This window comes from Lissotriton vulgaris, chromosome 2_1 (assembly GCF_964263255.1).
Source record: "Lissotriton vulgaris chromosome 2_1, aLisVul1.2, whole genome shotgun sequence".
NCBI lineage: Eukaryota > Metazoa > Chordata > Amphibia > Caudata > Salamandridae > Lissotriton > Lissotriton vulgaris.
Window position 1 is genome coordinate 1,184,314,022 of NC_141687.1, and position 20,539 is coordinate 1,184,334,560.

Here is a 20,539-nt window from a genome sequence, read left to right on the forward strand (position 1 = left end):
GGGTCACCCTCTCAACAGCCTACCTGCTGTTGATCACCAATCCTCACTGCTGGCGGGGTTCCGCCACAGTCTCCGGCCGGCCCACATGCTGACGCTCGCTGCATAGAAGTCCCAGCCCACACTCGAATCCAGCGTCGGAGGCCGCGGGCAACGGCTGCTCCAAGATGGTGGCTCCGATGCTGCTCAGTTCCGCACTCCATCAATCAATCAATACATTTATAGAGCACGCTACTCACCCGTGAGGGTCTGAAGGTGCTGAGGGGAGGGGGGGTGCAGCTACTGCTCGAAAAGCCAGGTCTTGAGGTGTTTCCTGAAGATGAGATGGTCCTGGGTCAGACGTAGGTGGGTGGGTAGGGAGTTCCACGTCTTGGCAGCCAGGTAAGAGAATGCTCTTCCTCCAGAGGTGGTTCTGCTAATCCGTGGTACACTGGCGAGGGCGAGGCTGGCGGAGCGGAGCTGGCGGGTTGGAGTGTGGAACGTGATGCGGCTGTTGAGGTATTCAGGGCCCGTTTTGTGGAGCGCTTTGTGTGCATGGGTTAGGAGCCTGAAAGTGATCCTTTTGCTGATGGGAAGCCAGTGCAGTTCTCTCAGGTGGGCAGATATGTGGCTGTGGCGAGGGATGTCGAGGACGAGTCGTGCGGATGCGTTCTGTATGTGCTGCAGCCTTTTCTGAAGTTCGGCTGTGGTTCCTGCGTAGAGGGCGATCCCATAGTCCAGTCGGCTGGTGACGAGGGCCTGGGTTACAGTCTTTCTGGTTTCAATAGGGATCCACCGGAAGATCTTTCGGAGCATGCGCAGGGTGTTGAAGCATGAGCATGAGATGGCATTGACTTGCTTGGTCATCGTGAGCGAGGAGTCCAGGATGAATCCCAGGTTGCGTGCGTGGTTTGTGGGTGTCGGCGCAGTGCCCAGTGCTGTGGGCCTCAGGAGTCGTCCCAGGTGGATGGGGATGGTCCGAGGATGAGGACCTCCGTCTTGTCTGGGTTTAGGTTGAGACGGCTGAGTTTCATCCATTCCGTGGCGTTTTTCATTCCTTCCTGGAGGTTGGATTTGGCGGTGGCTGGGTCTTTGGTGACGGAGAGTATCAGCTGGGTGTCGTCGGCGTATGAGATGATGTTGAGGTTGTGTTTGCGTGTGATGGCGGGAGGGTGCTCATGTAGATATTGAAGAGATGCGATGAGGGAGGTCTCGGTGCTGTGCTTAGCTCAAAATCCAGACTGGGATGGGTCGAGGGAGCCATTTGCCTTGAGGAATGCTGTCAGCTGTTTGTTGACGGTCTTCTCGATGACTTTAGCAGGGAAGGGAAGAAGAGAGATGGGACTTGAAGTTCTTGAGGTCTTTAGGGTCCGCCGTAGGTTTCTTCAGTATGGCGTTGATCTCAGCGTTCTTCCAGCTCTCTGGGAAAATGGCGGACGTGAGGGAGTTGTTTATGAGGTGGGGTGCGATGATGGAGTCGGCTTCGTTGAAGATGTGGTGAGGGCATGGGTCGGAAGGAGAGCCGGAGTGGATGGTCTTTATAAAGTAGGTGGTGCTCTCAGTGCTGATGAGAGTCCAGTTGGTGAGGGTGGTTGTAGGAGGTGTTGGTTCTGCGGTTGGGGGCGGAGTCTGAGTCTGAGCGCCAAAGCTGTTGTGTACGTCGGCGATCTTGTGGTGAAAAAACGTGGCAAGGGAGTTGCAGAGGTCTTGTGACTGTGTGAGGTTGTTGCTGTTGGCGCTGGGGTTGGAGAGCTCTTTAACGATGCTGAAGAGTTCCTTGCTGTTGTGTATGTTGTTGGTGATGTTGATCCCAACAGCCCCCTCGGGCCACCAACGATAGCCGGTCCGTCCTCAATCTGCTCCGCCGTTGCCACCCCCCGTCGGGGTCCTCCTGCCAGGCCACGCAGCAGCACCTGGTCTCCGCAATAAGGACGCAGGACGGGCGACCCCAGATCTCAGGCACAGGGCTGGGTCTCAGCAACCCCCGCCGCCTCCGTCAAGCGCTCTGATGCCCCCTCAGACCAAGGCACCACCACTGCTGCTGCACGCTATAACGGTCAACAGGCCGGTGCTATCCAGGCCATCAGCGGGAGCTCCGAAGCCTTCCATCCGCTCGCGCCGCCATCTTGGCCACGCCCCGCCTTTCTTTTTTAAAAAAATATTTTCGTGTTTTTAATGGTTTGATCGAGTTGGATTTATTGACCCTGGATTATTTTTGCAGTTGGATTTTTGAAAATTTTTGGGGGTTAATTTTTTCGTTCCATTGGATTGAGAGATACCTGGATGGATTAAAGATGTTTGGAACATGTTTTCTTCAGCAACAGAAACTGTAAGTAATTTAAGTAATAAATGTGAGCGGGCAATGTTGAGAATAATATTTTAAATATGTGTTATATTTTGTAAAATGTAATTAAGATGTTAATATAAATTTATATTATTAAATATATATGACAAATTATTTATATTTTACACAATTTAAAGAAATTATATGTTTAGATATAGTATGTCTTTTGCTCAAAACTATTTTTAATTACTGTAGATTAATACTTCAAAGCATGGTTTTAGCTATTAGTGAAAGGTATCCTAGGCTTCTTTTGCTTGGATATAGTGTTACCTGACTTTGAAGTAATTTGAAAAAAAAAATTGGTTTGTTTGGTGAGTTTTGGGCCTATTTGGGTCACAGATTTTTCCATTCTGAGTTTCTGATAGCTTTTTTCTTTTTGGAGAACTTGGAGTAGTTTGTGTAGGGTATGTGTCCCTCTGCCTGTTGTTGCTTGGAAGGCATTGAGCCATCCTTCAACAGCATTGTTGGTTTTGGCTTGTTTGTTTAATGTGCTCAGGTGCACAATTCCACCATGGAATGTGGAACTTGGGTAGTCTTGTGTGCCCTGATCTGTGGAGTCTTCCCACCCAGGTATCTTTGAAGTAATCTAAAAGTGGGCTTAGTTTTTCTTCATTTCTTTTGTAGTAGGGGCTTTCTATTAGGATGTTATAGTGTTCTGATCCCTCAGTTACTGGTACATAGGCCAGTGCTATCAATTTTTTTACTTGGTATGCAAAAGTACTGTCAGTTGCATATTCAACACTTAGGTGCCGATTCCTATCCGGGTCGTAAACCGTACCGCCCAACACGACTCTGGACAGAATTCCGGCCAACGCGTATACGTGCCGTACGACTGGCGAAGTACGATGCGCCAGTTACAAAATACAAACGCTTTGCATGGAGAATATTCAATTTGACCGAAACGTAGGTAAAACTTTGACTCGCCCGTTAACGGACCCAGAACCATTTCTATCAAGGATCAGGAATAGTTCTGACCAACACAAACAGGTGCTGTATGACTGGTGAAGTACGATGCAATGTGTGTGAAATTAAACAGAGTTGTACAGAGAGCAAGACGTAAAACTGAAGTGTACGGAACATAGGGAATAGCAATGAGCCCGTTGCGACCGACACGTACACGAACGATGCAACATAGCACAATGTGAGTGTGATCAACTTGGATCACCCCGCAATTGACGCCACACGCGTCCGTTCCCGTCAACTGAACGTCTCTGTCATGTCCAAAATAAATCAACAAAAAAAAGACAGAAATAGGCCAAACAAGCTTCGCCAAAATGCTAAAACAAAAAAATCAAACTAAGACACACCCACAACTCCACCTATATACAGGGCCAAAATCCATACTATGATCCTTTGCAAATTCAACAAACCTGCCAGCAGAGAACAACACTACACTGCACTGAGACATACATCCACAACCCTCCCACTACACAACCGTCACACCACTAGCAATTCTCAAGAAGCACCCTCACACACACCCAGCTTCACTCTCACTCACTCACCCTCACTTCCACACACACTCACACATCAATCTCCACCACCACCCACCACCATGTCCCCAAAGAAGAATCCAAAGTTCACAAATAGTGAGTTGGAAGTGATGGTTGATGAAATCATCAGAGTAGAGCCACAGTTATTTGGCGCATTGGTCCACCAGACACCCCTGTCCCAGAAAACCAAGATATGGGAGAGGATTGTAGACAAGGTGAACGTACAAGTAGCTTGCCTGCGCACAATCGACGACATCAGGGATAGGTGGTATGACATACGTAGGAGGTTCAAGAAGCTCATTGGAATAGACCATGCCGTGAGCCAGCGTACTGGCAGTGTCCCTCCTGCCAAACCTGTGCCTTTCACTTCCTGGGAGGAGAAGGTGCGGGCCATCCTCCCACCGATGGGCATCCATGGATTATCCGGAATATCAGAGCCTGGTGAGTACACAAACAACTAATCTAAATTGTGAGGCAATAGCAATCTACACTCACAGACATCAATGTCATGGGATCAGTGAAACCATTCACTGTCATCAAGCAACATCAACCCAAAGCAAAATATCCTGTGATGTGTTTGCCAAATAGATAAACACAATGGGGCTGATTCACAGAACTAATCTGAGATAAAATCTTAAACTTACTACTTTTGGTATTCACAGAAGGCATTTAGTAGTAGTAAACATAGGATTCCTGCTTTACTATTACTAAATGCCTTCTGTGAATACCAAAAGTTGTAAATTTAGGATTTTATCTCAGTTTAGTAGTAGTAAAGTTAGGAGTCCTAACTTTACTACTACTGAATGCGTTCCCTGAATACCAAAAGTAGTAAGTTTAGGATTTTTTTATCTCAGATTAGTTCTGTGATTCGGCCCCAAGACGTGCAATGTCTCAGTAACATGTAACTATGCCAATACATGTACAGACGTACTGACAAGCACAGCAAGTATTTGGCCCTAAACAACAACAAACACTGTCAACCATCTTTCTAGCACAGTTACACTCACTCCCAGGGATGCAGAGTTCCCGGAAGGAAGGTTTGGTTTGCTGGGAAGGTGGCTGTAGCCAAAAGCATGATGGGAGTTGTAGTCACAGCCAATAGTCCTCATCCCAGATGGCCCAGGAATATCCCATGCACTATGCTCACCTCACAGTGAGTGGAAAAGTACTGCCAAGGTGTCTGACACTGGGCTCTGCTGTGGGGAGCACAAGGCCCTGATGAGACTTGGGCTCCAACAAACAACGGGACACCGCTGTCAGACAACTTGACTCACTGTCATGGAAGCAAGGGCCAAGGTGTCCTCTATGCTCCAGGGGGGAGCAGGAGTGTTACCTCAGACTGCATCTACCAGCAGACCCTGTCACACACACCCCTCCCAACAACAACACACATGTGTCAGGCACAGAAGTGCACTTGTGTCGAAATCTCCATGTCAGATGTCAATGACAATGTTCTAAACCAACATTGGCATCTATGTGTGGCAATTGAGGACAATGCAATGCTTATACACCCAACATGAAGCACAGAAACAACTTCAATGTGTGTGATACGTTGATGTGCTGAACCACAACATACATTGTGTGTCTCTTCCACCCACAGGGGCTGATGTGGAAACTGCACATACAGAAGAAGAAAAATCAAAGTCCCAGACTCTAGTAGACCCTGCGCTTTCCAGTGTGGATGCCTCTCAGTCCTATTCTGAGGATGACGAATGACCTGGTCCCTCCGGTGTGGATCTGCGTGCAGCACCAGCAGTTGTAACATCAGCACCCCCAACCACCACTCCTGCTACATCTGCGAACACCCTGATGACCCCTACCAACACGGACACACCAACTCAACATAACACAGATGGCACAGCAACACAGGCACCCTGGAGGTGGTGGGCAATACCACCAGAGCCAACACAGAAGGAGGCCCAGTGTCATCTGTGCCTGCAATGGCAGGTTGTGTTTGTGTGGGTAGGGCTGGTGGGAATGGGGTCAGGTCGAGGCCACGGCCTGAACATGGTGCTGAACCGCAAGATGATCCACAGTTGGGACACATCATACAAGCCTATCAGGAAAGCATCAGAGACTTTGGCCAGGTAGCGTGGATCCTCAGGGACATCAAACAACAGAAGGTGAACATCATGCCAGATTGGACTCCCACATGTCCCAGGTGGAGACACACATGTCCCGCATGGAGTCCAAAATGGACCCGTTGGATGACGTCACGGCGGTGCATAGGGACATACTGACATGCCTCTGCCAGATTGCAACCAACATGTCCACACCTCCCTGTGTGCCCACAACATCTGCAACTGCCACAGGGAGGGACGAGGACTCTGGTGGAGAGTCCACAGAACCGCCGCAGCCTGCACCTGAGGGTTCCCCTAAAAAGAAGAAGAGGGGTCATCCAAAGAAGGAAAAGTGAGAGCCAGCTGGCCATGCACATCCCCCAGGAAGTGAACTCTAGCTCCTGATATCACCCATTGTGTGCAAACCGTTCACCTTGTTGACTGTCACCCAACTCTCCAACATGTGATGGAGGGGCTAAGTTGGATCAATGAATCAAATGACTGTGGACTTTACTCAGGACAAATCATCTACCAACACTGCCAACTCCTCTGTGAACTTTGGATTTACATTGCACTGTACAGCACGTTCTACCACGTATACCATTCACAAACATGTATGTAAATACATTCTTCATCACACAATACGTGCCTCTGTTGTAAATTAAACTGGGTTTGTCAAATAGAGATGACGCAATTTCAAAGAAAGACTGTGCATGGAAACTACTCCAGCAATGTGAACACAGTAATGTGAGTCATGTTGATCTGAGACATATGACAGATAGCTGCTACTAGGTCAACACAACACTAATTCACTATGCCCATCATACTCATTGCCTGCAACATTGTGATCTAAAAATACACAGAAATACAGAGGCTGTGGTAATCAGGCCACAGGTATAGTGTGCCAAAGATTGTCAGATGTGTAGATACAGAGGAAGCACTTCACAAAGTGGCGCACACCTGTATTACACATACACAACAAGTGAACTGACTGACAGATGCAAGGTATCCTCACATGACAGTTCGCACAAAGTAACACAGAGGGCCAGACATGCCAGTATAGGGTTGTGTTGGACGATGCATCTGAGTTCCAGAAAAGGTTGCACTTTGTAACCGGAATGTGGTTTTTGGAGATCACAAGTCACCAGACAACAGCCAAAGGACCATGTAAAGTACAGACATACAACAGTATTGAAAATCACAAAATCACTGCATACATCTACAATACACATTACATACACAATTCCCAAGAGTTGTGAAAACAACCTATGAATCATGTCTACACTGTTTGGGAGAACATACCTACTCGAAGGACACATTAATGCCCTGATAATGGCAATTAGCATCCAGCCACACGTATGCACCCACACTGCACCACAAAAACACGTATCAGGGAAGGGAAAAATGTACACAACTCATCACTACATACTCACAACCATGAGAAAAAGTTGCTGATGAGCTGAGTCCGGACATCCCCCTCACCCTCATCATCACTCACAAAATGACCCAGGACTGGATCCTCCCCTGCTGGCGATTGATGGTCGTCATCATCTTCGATGAGAGGCAACTCCTCCCTCACTGCCATGTTATGTAGCATTCAACACACAATAAATATCTTGCACACCTTTTCAGGTGCATATTAGACGGCCCCTCCTGTCCGGTCCAGGCATCTGAATCTGCTTTTCAGGAGCCCTAATGTACGCTCCATAACTCGCCTGGTCTACCCATGTGCTTCATTGCAACGTAGCTGCGCTGGTGTGACTGGGTTTCTAAGAGTTGTCTGCAACCACAGCATGTTGGGGTATCTAGAGTCACCTACATACAAACTAACAAACAGGTCTTGGTTGAGGCAAGAGTGTCAAATTACAAAATATAAAAAAATCATAAGGTAAACAGAGATTAAACACTGACAAGCCAGGCACGCTGGTTCTGCAGCTGTGACATCATCTGTGGGATCCTGCTATTCCTCATGATTTAGGCGTTGTGTGCAGAACCAGCGAAACGGGCACAGCAAGTGATATCTTCATGTCCGGAAGACATACGACCGGGGCATTGATGGACTGATATTGTTTTATGTTTCTGTATGTCTGCTCAATGGCGTTTGGTGCTACCAAAGACCCCTTCCACTCCGTCTGATTTGAGCACTGCAATGGTGATGACATCCACTGTTTTAGACACATCCACTGCAGTGGCCACTGACACTCCTGCACCCACCACACCCACCCTGCCCCCACCAGCTATGTCCTGATCCTGTCCCTGTGGTGCCTGGACTGCCCCTATCTCTGCCTCTCCAAGGGGAGATGTCCACAGGCTGTAGCAGTGCAGGCAAGCATTGTGTGACGAGTAGTCCGATGTCACACAAAAACAAACATTTGCAATGGACTGGCCATTGGTCTTTGGATTGTTCATTGGATGAAACTGATTATTTTTCAGAAGCTGAATAAAGCTAAAGTACTTTTTTCTCAAGTTTTGCATTTAATGTACATGATGTTGCTGATAAGTGTCATTCAGTTGCTGTTGCTATATTTTTAATTGGAAATAAGTGATTTGTTGATGGGATGTACTGCATGTGGTCCATGGTATATGTGTCCTATTACAGTATTTATCCAGGTCATCCTTTGCTGAGCATTGAGGTAGTCATGATCCCAAGTACTTGGCACAATGAGTGTCACCTTCTTTTCATAACTTCACGTCTTTGGCTTCCACCCATGTACTTTTTTCCAGACTGTGGGCCAATCTACACTGGACATGCAGAATGTCACTTCAAAGCTGGACAAGTGATGTGTGTCTTCAGTGCAACATGCTAGACATGTGTTCTGATGTTGTGCAGATGAATTAAGAGTCACTCCTGTGCACAGGCTGATGTGACCAGAGCTTTCAGGCTGTTGTAATTGGTGTCTCAGTGACCAAGTTTTATGCTGACATGACTTAGCCCTGAACAGACAACATTTGACGGAGCTGACCTTACACATGAGTGGAGTCACCTCATGACAGTGTGTTACTCCGTGACATTGACTGGGCACATGTGGTGTGTTATGTGCACATGTCTCTGTGGGTAACCTTCCCTTTTTCTACACAGCCTATATTCCCTGTAGATGTTCTTGTTTGTGATGCTTGCTGATTTGTCCTGTGTTTATCCAACGCCTTTGGAGTATGTTTTCTGGGATGTAGGTGCATGGTGGACTACTGGTCATTTGGGTTTAATCCGTGGGTCATTTTGATATAAGGGCCTGGAATGTGGGCAAACACACATGGGACATATTCAGGATTCACAACTGCACATTTGTGTTTCACACATCAGGTTGTTTTCACTATGTGGTGTCTTTATGTGACAGGGGCACTTGTATGTGTGTGTGATTGCTCACACTCTTCAGATCCTAGCCTTCAATGTCATATGATGTCAACATGTGTTCTTTGCGGTTCTCCTAGTGCTCTTCATTGGTCTGGGACTGTGATAGGGTTCCTGATGTGTCTGAAAAGTTTCACGTCATGCACATGTAACTCATACTATACAGTTTGGAAAGCATTCACAAGAGTTGTTGACTGGCCATGTGTGATGTGTTTGTCCACTTTGGATCATCCCTCCACCCCTGGGATTGTCATAGGTGCATGAGCAATGTCACCAGTCCATGTGGGCTTAGCCGATGCACATTGTTGCAGATCAAGGTGTGTGGTGTTGAGAGTGGGCATATGTGAGTTCTCTCATGTCCAGGCAAAGTAACCTTAAATTACAGGCCAGGGAGTATTCTGTGTGAATGACATGATAGGTTGCGCACATGTGACTGTGCTCCACAGTATGGGTTACATTGAAATCAGTCATCACAGAGGGATTTTCATACAGGCTACTGTCACCACAATGTAGGGTACTTGTGGGTACTAATGCAGTGGGTCTGTCTCTTGCTGTGTTGGTTGCTGTTCCAGGCAGCTTATGCCACATGAGTCTGTTGTGAACCCTCTCATCTGTCAATCCCTGATTGCCCACAGAGGTGCCCAATTCCTGTCAAACTTCTGGGTTGCACTGTGTACACATATGTCTCATTGGAGATCAGCCCCACATCATGTGTATTGTACTAGCCTGAGTACACGGAGAGACACATACACCAGTTTTGTTCGATATGCAGTGTGAGGCTGACTGGTTGTGTTTGTGCATCTGCACACATGCATTGGTATAGCTTTTGGGGCCATTGGCAGGAAGTTGTATTTTTTCATGCTGTCCCTGGAACTCCTACCTCATCAGTCTGCACATTCATCATGGTTTGTATGTCTCATTGCTGCCATGGTAGGGGTCTTGATCAGCAAAAAGCTGAAGTCTACATCGGATTGTTTAGTATGAAGGCTCTCACCCACCAACCTAGCATGTTTCATCATCGGGCCCCACCCGAGGCACTGAGTGTGCCTCAGGTGTGCTTCGACGCCAGATTACTGCAGAGCGGGTTTTTTTGGAAGGTGAATGTGCTGCGCAGGTGTGTAGCATGAGATTTTAAAATTCTGTCCTTGGGGTCCCTAACGTTTACTTTATTGGTGGGCCCCAGGCAGAGGTTAAAAAAAAGGCTTGGGACGTGTAGGGGTTGACTTATGGTCTCCCACATCCAGTGTGGTCGACTAGTTTCAGCCAGGCCTTTTTATTAAACTGGCTTTCTTCAAGACCTATGTGTGGGGGTGTTACAGGGATCTATGTGATTATCAGTGCCCTGTATGTGAAGCACGTGCCCCCTTGCGCTCCATTCCTGAGTTGCTTCCTTTCAGAAAGGCACTTAAAACCTTCCTTTTTACTACAATCTAGGCCCATCTTTTCCACCTTATCTGTCGTGTTGTGTTATTATTCTCCAAAGCGCCGGGACGCCACTTTGCTGCGGCATCCGCGCGCTATACAAAAATTATATAACATAACATAACATAAAAAGGTGCTGATGTGTGTAAGAGGTATTTCCTCTCAGTTTGTACCTGTAAAGGAAAAAAGGACAAACAAGAGACACATAAAGTAAAAAAATGCAAAATTGTCAACCACGCACATGGGTGGGTTAGCGCCTGGTGCCTTGACGTCTGAGCGAATAAGGCTGGGGTGTAGGCGTTTGTGACGGAATGTGACAGTTGCCGGTTTGTTATATGCGCTACAGGTGCTAGTATCTAGATGGGTAAAATAAATATGCAAATTATCTACAAGTAGGATGCTTACTCCTGTCTACAGAGGACAAAACTCCCTGGACTTCCGCTGGAGGGCCGGGACTTATTAGCACTCTGGAAGTGAAGAAAAAAGGAGAAAAAAGGTAATGTCTAAAAAGGAGGGGAGGTCACACGCGGCTAGCGGTAAAGTGCTGCACGCTCAGTTATGGCCAAAGGCAGCATGACTTGCTGCTGTACCGCGAGCGGGGACCGACCTCCTTACTTACTTGGCTGTGTCTCCAGGCCCAATGGAACACCAGTGATCCGGTCGCAAGGTCCGAAGGAACTGAGTGCTTGGAGAAGGAGGCTTTCAATACCCTCTCTTGATCACCGGTGTAGCTCGTTGAGGATGGGCGTGGTCTGTGTGAGTAGCGTCCTCCCAGTGCTTCTCTTAGTGGGCATGTCTCTCTCTAGCCAGCATATGTGGGATCGACAGAGAAGAAAGATGCGTGCGCTCGTGCCCTAGATGGTTGTCGTGGCAGTAGTGAAGAAAAAATCTCCTTAATGGTTTTCATAATAAATAATTTTATGCAATAAAGGATTATTATGCAATAAAAGATTTGCTGCCTTGTGTGTTACTTAAAGAATAAGGGATAACGAAATAAAGAAATAAAATAAAATAAAAAGTGTATGACTGGGCAGAGGTGCTGACTTGAACCCCTAGTCAGTGCAGTGTGGCCAGTGGTGCAGCACTCAAGTGAGCTATGCTCTAGTATTCAGTAAAGGTGGCAAAACACTGGTTACTGGTAGTGTTTAGGCTTCACATGGAGTAGAGGCATGTATGTTTGGCACAGTCCTTTCTGGGTTTGTAGAGGTGGCTGGAGGGGACAAGGTATGATTTCCTTGAACTATTCTGAGGCAAGATAATTATTTCTCTAGGCTGTTCCAAGGAATGTTGTCATTTAGGCCCCGGATATGGGTCGACAGTCTGTAGATCCAGCTCTGTTCTTTGGTGAGGATGTTTTTCTCATTGTCAGTGGGGTGGATCGGAATTTGTTCAATTACTGTCCACCGCATATCGTTAGGGGTGTGACTTGTAGTGAGAAAGTGTTCCATGAATCTGCTGTTGGACTTTTTGCACCTGATCGTGCTACTGTGTTCTGTGATCCGCGTGCGCACTTTTCTCATTGTCATCCCTATGTATCTGAGTTTGCACGGGCACTCAATGAGGTATATTAGATTTGTGGAATTGCAATTGGTATGCTTCAGTTGATGCCATGTCCTTCCTGGTTCCAGATCTTTCCTGGTTCCAGGTCTAGGGTCTTGCTGTGCTGTGTCAGATGGCAGATGCTACAGTCTCCATAGGGGTAGTGTCCCGTCACTCTAGGCAGGCCCCACTCAGTGTGTAGTGTGATGCTTGCTGTGCGTTTGTTGGTTCTTGGTCGTGTCAAAACCAGTTGGTCGCTCAGGCTGTTGGATTTTTTGTAGGCGAATAGTGGTTGTGACCATTCACGACTGCCTGTGTTTAGGATCCTCCAGTTTTTCTTTATTATGTTGGCCACTTGGTTTGAGATGCGGTTGTAAGTTGTGACACAGGTAAGCGGTGGGCTGGCCTGAGTGTGTTCATACACTTCTAGGAGGGCATCCCGGTTTTGATTTTTAGCGCGTTTCTTTGTCTTGGCGATTATTCTCTTTGGGTAACCACGTTGGTGTAATTTCTGGGCCAGGTCAGTTGCCTGTTTGTTATAGTCCTCTTTGCTGCTGCAGTTGCGCCTAATGCGCAGAAATTGCCCGAAGGGCAAGTTTTCCCTGAGGGGGCGCAGGTGGAAGCTTCCAAATTGGAGTAACGAGTTCCTTGCCGTTGGTTTGTAATACGTGGTGGTGGTTAACTTGCCACCTTTTGAGTTGATCATTAAATCAAGGAAAGGTAATTGTTTACTGCTGCTTGTGCTCGTGAAACGCACAAATGGGTCCCGTGTGTTCAGCCAGGTTAGGAATTGGTGTAGCGACTCCTCAGTGCCAGTCCATACCATGAGGATGTCGTCGATGTACCGACAACAGAAAACCATTGAGTCTTTGAATGGGTTGTTTGGTGACAGGATGTGTGTGAGTTCCAGGTGGTAGACATAGAGTCCTGCCACGCTGGGGGCAAAAATGCTACCCATCGTGGTACCGTTTGTTTGTAGATAGTATGTACCTTCAAATTCGAAAGAGTTCTCCTTAATTGCGAGTTTGGCGCAATCCAGGACAAACTCCCTGGGTGTTGAATGTTCCCATTGTGATCTTGTCAGCATTTCCTCTAGCACTTTGAGGGTGGCGTCCTGGGGTAAGCTTGTATATAAGCTTTCTATGTCTAGCCCCACCAGTAGTTGTGTGGTGAGATCAAACTCCATATCAGAGATGAGGGATCGGAGGTGTTTAGTATCCTTGATATATGTAAATCCTGCCTGTACGAGTGGATTAAGGAAAAAGTCACAGAACCTGGTGAGGGACTCCAAGAGTGAATCAATGCCCGACACAATTGGTCAGCCCGGGGGTGGTCTGGCTTCTTTATGAATTTTTGGGACCGTATAAAAATACGGAACTTTAGGGTTTGTTTTACAGAGGAAGGCTGCTTCTTGTTTTGAGATATGGTTGCGGTCCGCAGCTGTTGTCACCAGATTGGTAATGGCGACCTGAAGGTTGGTAGTTGGGTCCCCATTGAGACGTTGGTAGTTACGTGTGCCATCAAGTATTCTTTGGCACTCTGCTCTGGATGCCTGTTTGTCCTTGATCACTATATCTCCGCCTTTATCCGCGGGTTTGATGATGATATCGTGGTTGTCTTGGAGGGTTCGTATTGCTTCTCTTTCTTCCCTTGAGAGGTTGTTGAACGTCTCAGGTGGGTCAATTTTCTCTACTTCATTGTAGATGGCCTGTTCAAACGTCAGGATTTTGACCAGAATGCTCGATGGGGTGTTGTGAACGTTGATTTTAGTCTTAGGCCAGTCTCATTGGCGTCTCCTGTGTCATAGCTGTTCTGTTGTTTCTCAAAGAAGGCTTTGAGTTTTAATTTACGAAAAAATTCAGCCACTTCCGTGTGGAGTTGGAATTTGTCCACCCACTTCGTGGGTACAAATGAAAGGCCTTTGTTTAACACTCTTTCCTCAGTCGCTGACAGGGTGGAAGAGGATAGGTTAAAGACCAGTGATGGCATGTCATGTTCGGTGGTCACCGGTTCCCGCCGGTCCCGGGTTGCGTAGCCTTCGTTTTGTGCCTGGTGTTGGCGCTGATTGGCCCGTCTTCCTCTGCCCAGTGTACCTGTGGTGCATTACTCCTGCGGCCTCTTGATCATCTGCCCTGTCCTAAAAAAGGCAGTCCGTATGGTTGTCCAAAGAAATTTTGTGGAACTTGGTGGTACATAGGTGGCCAGCCAAAATATGGGTTCTGCTGAGGGAGGTTGAAAGGTGGGGAACCATAGTTTTGGTTTGTCTGTTGTTGTGTGCCCCATGGTTGATATAATAAATAAATACAAATAAAATGACTGCGGCCCGGCTGGCGTAGTGTTTGTTCCGTTCCAGCTTCGCGGATTGAGTTTCATGTCTCTTCCACTGACACAAAGCAGCCAGTGGCCTGTACCAGCGAGGGCATGAATTAATAACAACCCGGGCCTGTGATGGAAGATACACACTGGTAGACACCGTATAAACCAGAATACACCGCATACACCGGCAGACACCACTTTACCAGCTGGCCGAGGGCGCAGACACACCGGCAGACACCGCTTAAGCCTCCAGATACCTCCTTCATCCGGTGGCTGAGGGTGCAGACACACCGGCAGACACCCATAAACTGGCAGACATCGCCTAAACCGGCAAACTCCACCTTCTACAAGCGGCCGAGAGCGCAGACACACGGCAGACTCCGCATAACCCGCAGACACCACCTTCACCCAGCAGCCGAGGGAGTAGACACATGGCAGACACCGCATAACCCAGCAGACACCACCTTACCAGCGACCGAGGGCGCAGACACACAGAGAGACACCCATAAACCAGCAGACACAGCCTAAACCGGCAGACACCTCCTTCTACAGACCGCCGAGGGCGCAGACACCGCCTTCACCAGGCTGCCCTGAGTACTGATGCTGACAGACCCTTCACACACCCAGTAGCCCAGTGGCAGCCACCCCAGCTGGACTCTGGCAGCCACCACACACCGCCTGTGGCCCTGGCTCCGGGACTCCAGTGCCAGCTTCATCGCAAATCGCATTGTAAGTGCAAACTTCAGTCTGGGGTGAGTACCGGAGGTGAGTGAGTGACAACGGATTACTGCACAGTGTCAGAGTGTCAGAGACAGGTGACTCCACCCTGGCTTTGCCGGGCTCTCAGAGAGAAGCCTGGCATGGGACTGACTCTTCCTTATCTTGTGACCTTTGGCTGGTCAGTCAGGCATGTGGCTGACACTTCCGCAGCCCAGCCAGCCATCCATAGCCAAGACTGACAGGTGACTGACTCCTCCCTGGCCCTTCCGGCCTCTCAGAGCCAAGCCTGGCCTGGGACTGACTCTTCCCTATCTATCGGTCATTGACAGGACAGAAATGTGTCTGACACCGACCCAGCCCAGCCAGCCTTTCATTGCCAAGCCTGACACGTTAGTGGCCCTTCCAGGCTCTGACTGTCTTCAATAGCAAAGCAAAGTCTGACATGTGACTAATTCTTCCTGGTGACCTTTGACTGGTCAATCAGACATGCGACTAACACCTCCCCAGCCCATCAAGCCTTCCATAGCCAAGTGACATGTGACAGACTCTTCCTGGTGACCTTTGACTGGTCAGTCAGGCATGTGACTGGCACTTCCCCAGCCCAGCCAGCCTTCCATAGCCAAGTGACATGTGACCCACTCTCCCTATCCATTCAATTGGCCGGGGACTCTGCCGGCCTTCCACGAGTGAGCATGGCATGTGACTGACTCTTCACCAACTCTACAAACCTAATGTGACGGTCTCTATCCAAGACCGCAGGTGTGAGAGCCCACTACTCCCTAGTTCTGGCTCCTCTACTACCCAACCAGTGACAACGGGCGGGGCTCACTGGTGTGAGGGGCCCCCAGGTGTGAGGGGCCCACTACACCCTAGTTGTGGCTCCTCCTGCTACAAGCCTAGTGACACCGGAGCCCGCAGAAGAGAGGGGCCCACGGGTGTGAGGGGCCCACTACACCCCAGTAATGGCTCCTTTTGCTACCCAACCAATGTCATAGGGGCCCATTTTCCATTCGTGCATTAGGCTCCAGGAGGCCCTGCTGCGCCACTGGTACCAACCCGGCATTTCTGCAGTTTTTTTTTTTTACTTTGAGAACTTCATTATGTTGAGAATGTTTAGTTTTTAAAATAAAAGAGGTCAATAATATACATAAAACAATTTGCTGAGTTAAAAGAGAACGCACAGTTGATTTTTGAGGCACAATGCTACCAGAAAAAAACGAGATAAAATATTTTCAACTAATTTAGCATGCTGGTGAAGTCCATAAACTTAACAACTTTACAAAGTTGTAAAGTAATTAACTTTGCATACTTTCTCCAGCAGTATGTAAACCCTACAGAGATCCAATTAACAGAGCCATCCCCTTAATAAAAACAAGCATCTGACGTTATTTCCCAGGGGGTTGCTGCGAAATAAAGAACAGACAGAAGACGTGGTCATACACACTTCCACTGATGAAACACTTTCCCACTTTAACCTGCTTGGTAGCCAATGATAGACAATGAAAATCAACTCTCAAAGATGCTGGGAAATCACAGACGTGTTCCGTCCTGTGTTGGCATCCTAAAAGGGTTGTAGCTGACGTTCTTTGAGAGTAGTAAAGGTAAGCAGTTGTGCCATTACAACCCTCGTTCCTCATTATAGTCATCACTAAATGAGATGCACCAGTCAGAGGTGGGGAGCCAGCAAATTACCAGGGGGAGCCGAGTCCAAGCCGAGCTTGCGTATTTGAAGGTGCTCTCATATGAGGCAATGATGACAAAGGCGTCTCACTGAAATAAAATGTTTGCCCAGGGCCACACATTTTGGTGAAGTAGGGGAGCTGGTACTGATCTCAGGTTTCCTGGTTTCACATTCTGCAGTCCAGTCTCAGGATGGGTCTTTCTTTCTCTCTCCGGTTTTTCATCAAAGGTTAATGCTTTGTCCTTAAATCTTGTATGTGAGACTAGAGCGTGGGTAGCAGGTAGAAACCACTGGAAGGCGCTGCCTGTTTAGACCTCAAGGGTCCCAGAGACCTCAAGCTAGGGCCAGAAACCCGGCTCGTGCCTTGTTCGAGCTTTCAGTGGCCCATGCAAGCGCAAGCTTTCAGGGGCTTTAATCCGAACACTGCAATTTAAGCAGGAACAAAGAGGAACAAAGCTGAAGAATAGGTTTCTTCAAAACCATGGCGCTCATATAACAAGAGGTATTTTATTCCGTATAATTCATCGTTATGCCATTCTGCTCCTTCTTGTGAAAGTGATACGATAGCAGATATGTAGAATAAATGTGAAATCAGTTTTGTGAATATAAGCCCAGCGATATGCACCTTGCAATTGATTGCAAAATGTATTTTGAGACAAATTTAGAAGCGGCCTCAGAATCAGCGATAACATGTCGATGCATTCCTGCTGTTTTTGTAATGAGCTTCTAGAATGCAATAAATATACGTTTTGCTATAAATGTCTCTTTATCAGCTAATAACATGTGCTGGGGAAAATAGTTTAGGACAAAGAGCTGAAAGTAAGGCTGTGCCAAATTTGTGTAATGTCATTTTGCATAATTATCTGAAAATGTTGAAAAAATTATGCAAAACGCAAATCCAGCACTTAGTGCTATATTTTTGAAAGTGATTATGGATTTCAAACTAAATAACTGCTCAAAAAAGGCAAGTGCCGCAAACAATACCTGCTTGCAGTTTGTGTGAGTTGTTCGCATGCTCCTACAGAATGATTTTTACATGAACAGACTTGAAATTACGCAGTCTGGCATCATTGCCTCATTTGTAGATTTGACATCACAAGCATAACGTGAAATGCCAGAAATTAAGGAAGGTAATGTCAATGTAACAAGTGATGGAGCGGACTTTCAGAATATATTCTGAATAAAAGTACGCAGCAATGAAACTCCCATAATTTTAATTTACTAATAAGTGTTGCATGATTTGCACGTTTGTATTGACTCAACCTAGAATAATGTGCACCTACATAAACACGCAGGTTTAATCATTTGTGCTCTTGTCATGTGTGTTATTCTGCTTTGAATAATACATTTACTTTGTCTTTCGTTTCGTTGTTCATTAACTGCGGCTGATTTAAATAATATCATGTGCATTCTTTAAAATGTGCTTTTGTTTATGTGATGTTGTCTCATGTGTTTGTATTCTGTTTATCTTTTTGTATGCAAAACTAGGTAACTTAGACTAATGGGTTAATATTAGTAAAGGGGGTGGGTAACTGAATAATTATCATTTCTTGAATTAATTATTGTCTTGTGTTTCCTTGCATACTAGACACTTGCTAAAAAGGCCTGTGGCCTATTTTCTAAAATGGATGCCCGGAGCTCTGTCAAAAAGTTGGGCCTTGCACAGCAACGTTCGAATGTGGAAATATTTTTCTACAATCATTTTTTGAAAGTGGCTCGTAAACAAGGCTGTGTGGAAGCTAAGGACATTTGATTCAGTTTCCATGGTCAAGGACAGTTAAGACGCTCAGCGGCGGAAAGGCTTGGATGGACGGAGGAAGTAATGAACACTTTTGCCTAATGTTGCTACTCTCGGGAAGCCTGTGACACGTAAAAAACTATGAACAATGCCGCTCTTGAAGGAACGTGACTTTTGCTATTCGAGAGTCGTATGATCTCATCGGATGATGTCCTGGACCAATCGTGTTTCGTCTTGCTTGAATATTTGTATTCTTTTAGTTAGTTTTAGATAGGAAAAAGGTATAAAAATTGTCCCCTTGTTACGAGCACTGTTCGTTCGTTCCTGTGCTCCAGAAATGCTGCCGGACATTCGTTTCACGTAAGATCCATTGAGACTTTACTTTTCCCCATTAGGTTTTTCTTAGCTAAGATTGGGAAATAGGGCTTTGGAGAAATAATCTAAATGTTTGAGCATTTTCTCATGCTGAGTTTGGTTTGAACTGCCAGTTGAATGTGCCTTTCTAATAAATAATTTTGCTTAATAAAATTGCTAATAAAAGAGTTTTCGCTTAAAAATGCATTCTGCTTTAAAATAAAGTTAATAAAATAGATTTTGAAATGACAGCTGGACTTGTTTGTTTCCTTGAGTTACCATTAGTTAATCCATTGCCTATGATACTGACTTAATTAAATGTATTATATTATGTTTTGATTAATTAGGTCATAAGATTCAGTTGGTCAATTCATGTCTCAGTCAAATATGGGCCTAGTGATAGATTTATGAATTATGGTGAGTATCGTGGTGTAGAGTATGTTCTTATGAGACAGAATTTCTCTTGGCCCGCTGTAGCAAATTCCTGGTAGCAGAGGATGGTTACTATGGTAACATAAATGTTTATGGTAATTACATAGGATACATGTTTAACATATGTTAAGTTTTGTCTAGTTGTTATTTGTTGTTGAAAGGTTTTTCCAGCAGTGTGAAAAGCCTATGTGCCGGCAGAGTAGTGTGACAGGTGAAGTTACACAGTTTATTTGTTCTGTTTCAAATTAGTGGTACAGAAATATCACTAAGTGTTGTGGTCGTACAACACAAGTTTAGGGATTTAGGTATGATAGATTGCATGAATAGTGAGGTTTGCCTATGAAATTGTAGCTCTGAGTATAAGGACTAGGAGCCTGTTTTAAAACTTGTTGTGAAAAAAGTAGTAGGATTTTTTCCGAGCTTGTGTGAAGGGTGAGGTAGCGTTGTCTAGTCTCACTGGCGTTTCTGGATTTCTATTGGTTGGTTAAATTCCTGCTGAAGATTTCATGTTTGCATGAATAGGTCACTCTTGTATGAAAGTTGTAAAATTGTATTTGTGAAAATAGCGTAGTCTATTTCACGAGAGTGAATTCTTGAATGTCTGGTAAAACTATCACTTTGTTTGGCGAAACGGACAAATAGTTTGTTTTCCTGTAGTTATTAATTAAAAATTCATTGAAAAGGATTGTCTTAAAATGGCGCTGTGAAAATATTTTGTAAGGGAGGGGTGAGTTTACGGAGTGACATTGATACGCGCAGCTTCGCTGCAGCGGCAGTGTACGCCACAGGGTTCGAGCTGTGATTGGTTGACATACGTCACAGCGAATACGCTGATTGGTTCACGTGACCGAAAACGAGCTGTTAGCTGATTGGTCATTTCTGAAAACTGGTTACTCATTGGATGAGCAAGGTGGTGACGTGGCTTAACCTGATTGGCTTGTTGGTGAGTTTCGCGCACGGATTGGTCAGAGCAGCGGGACATCGGAAAAAATATTTACGATCTTTTCTAAATTACACAATTTGATTTAAAAATATGAGGTATTGGTATAAAGAAGAGAAAAAGTCTTCATGGTTTCAGAAAATAAAAAATGTTTTCAATCCTGACAAGAAAATTGAAG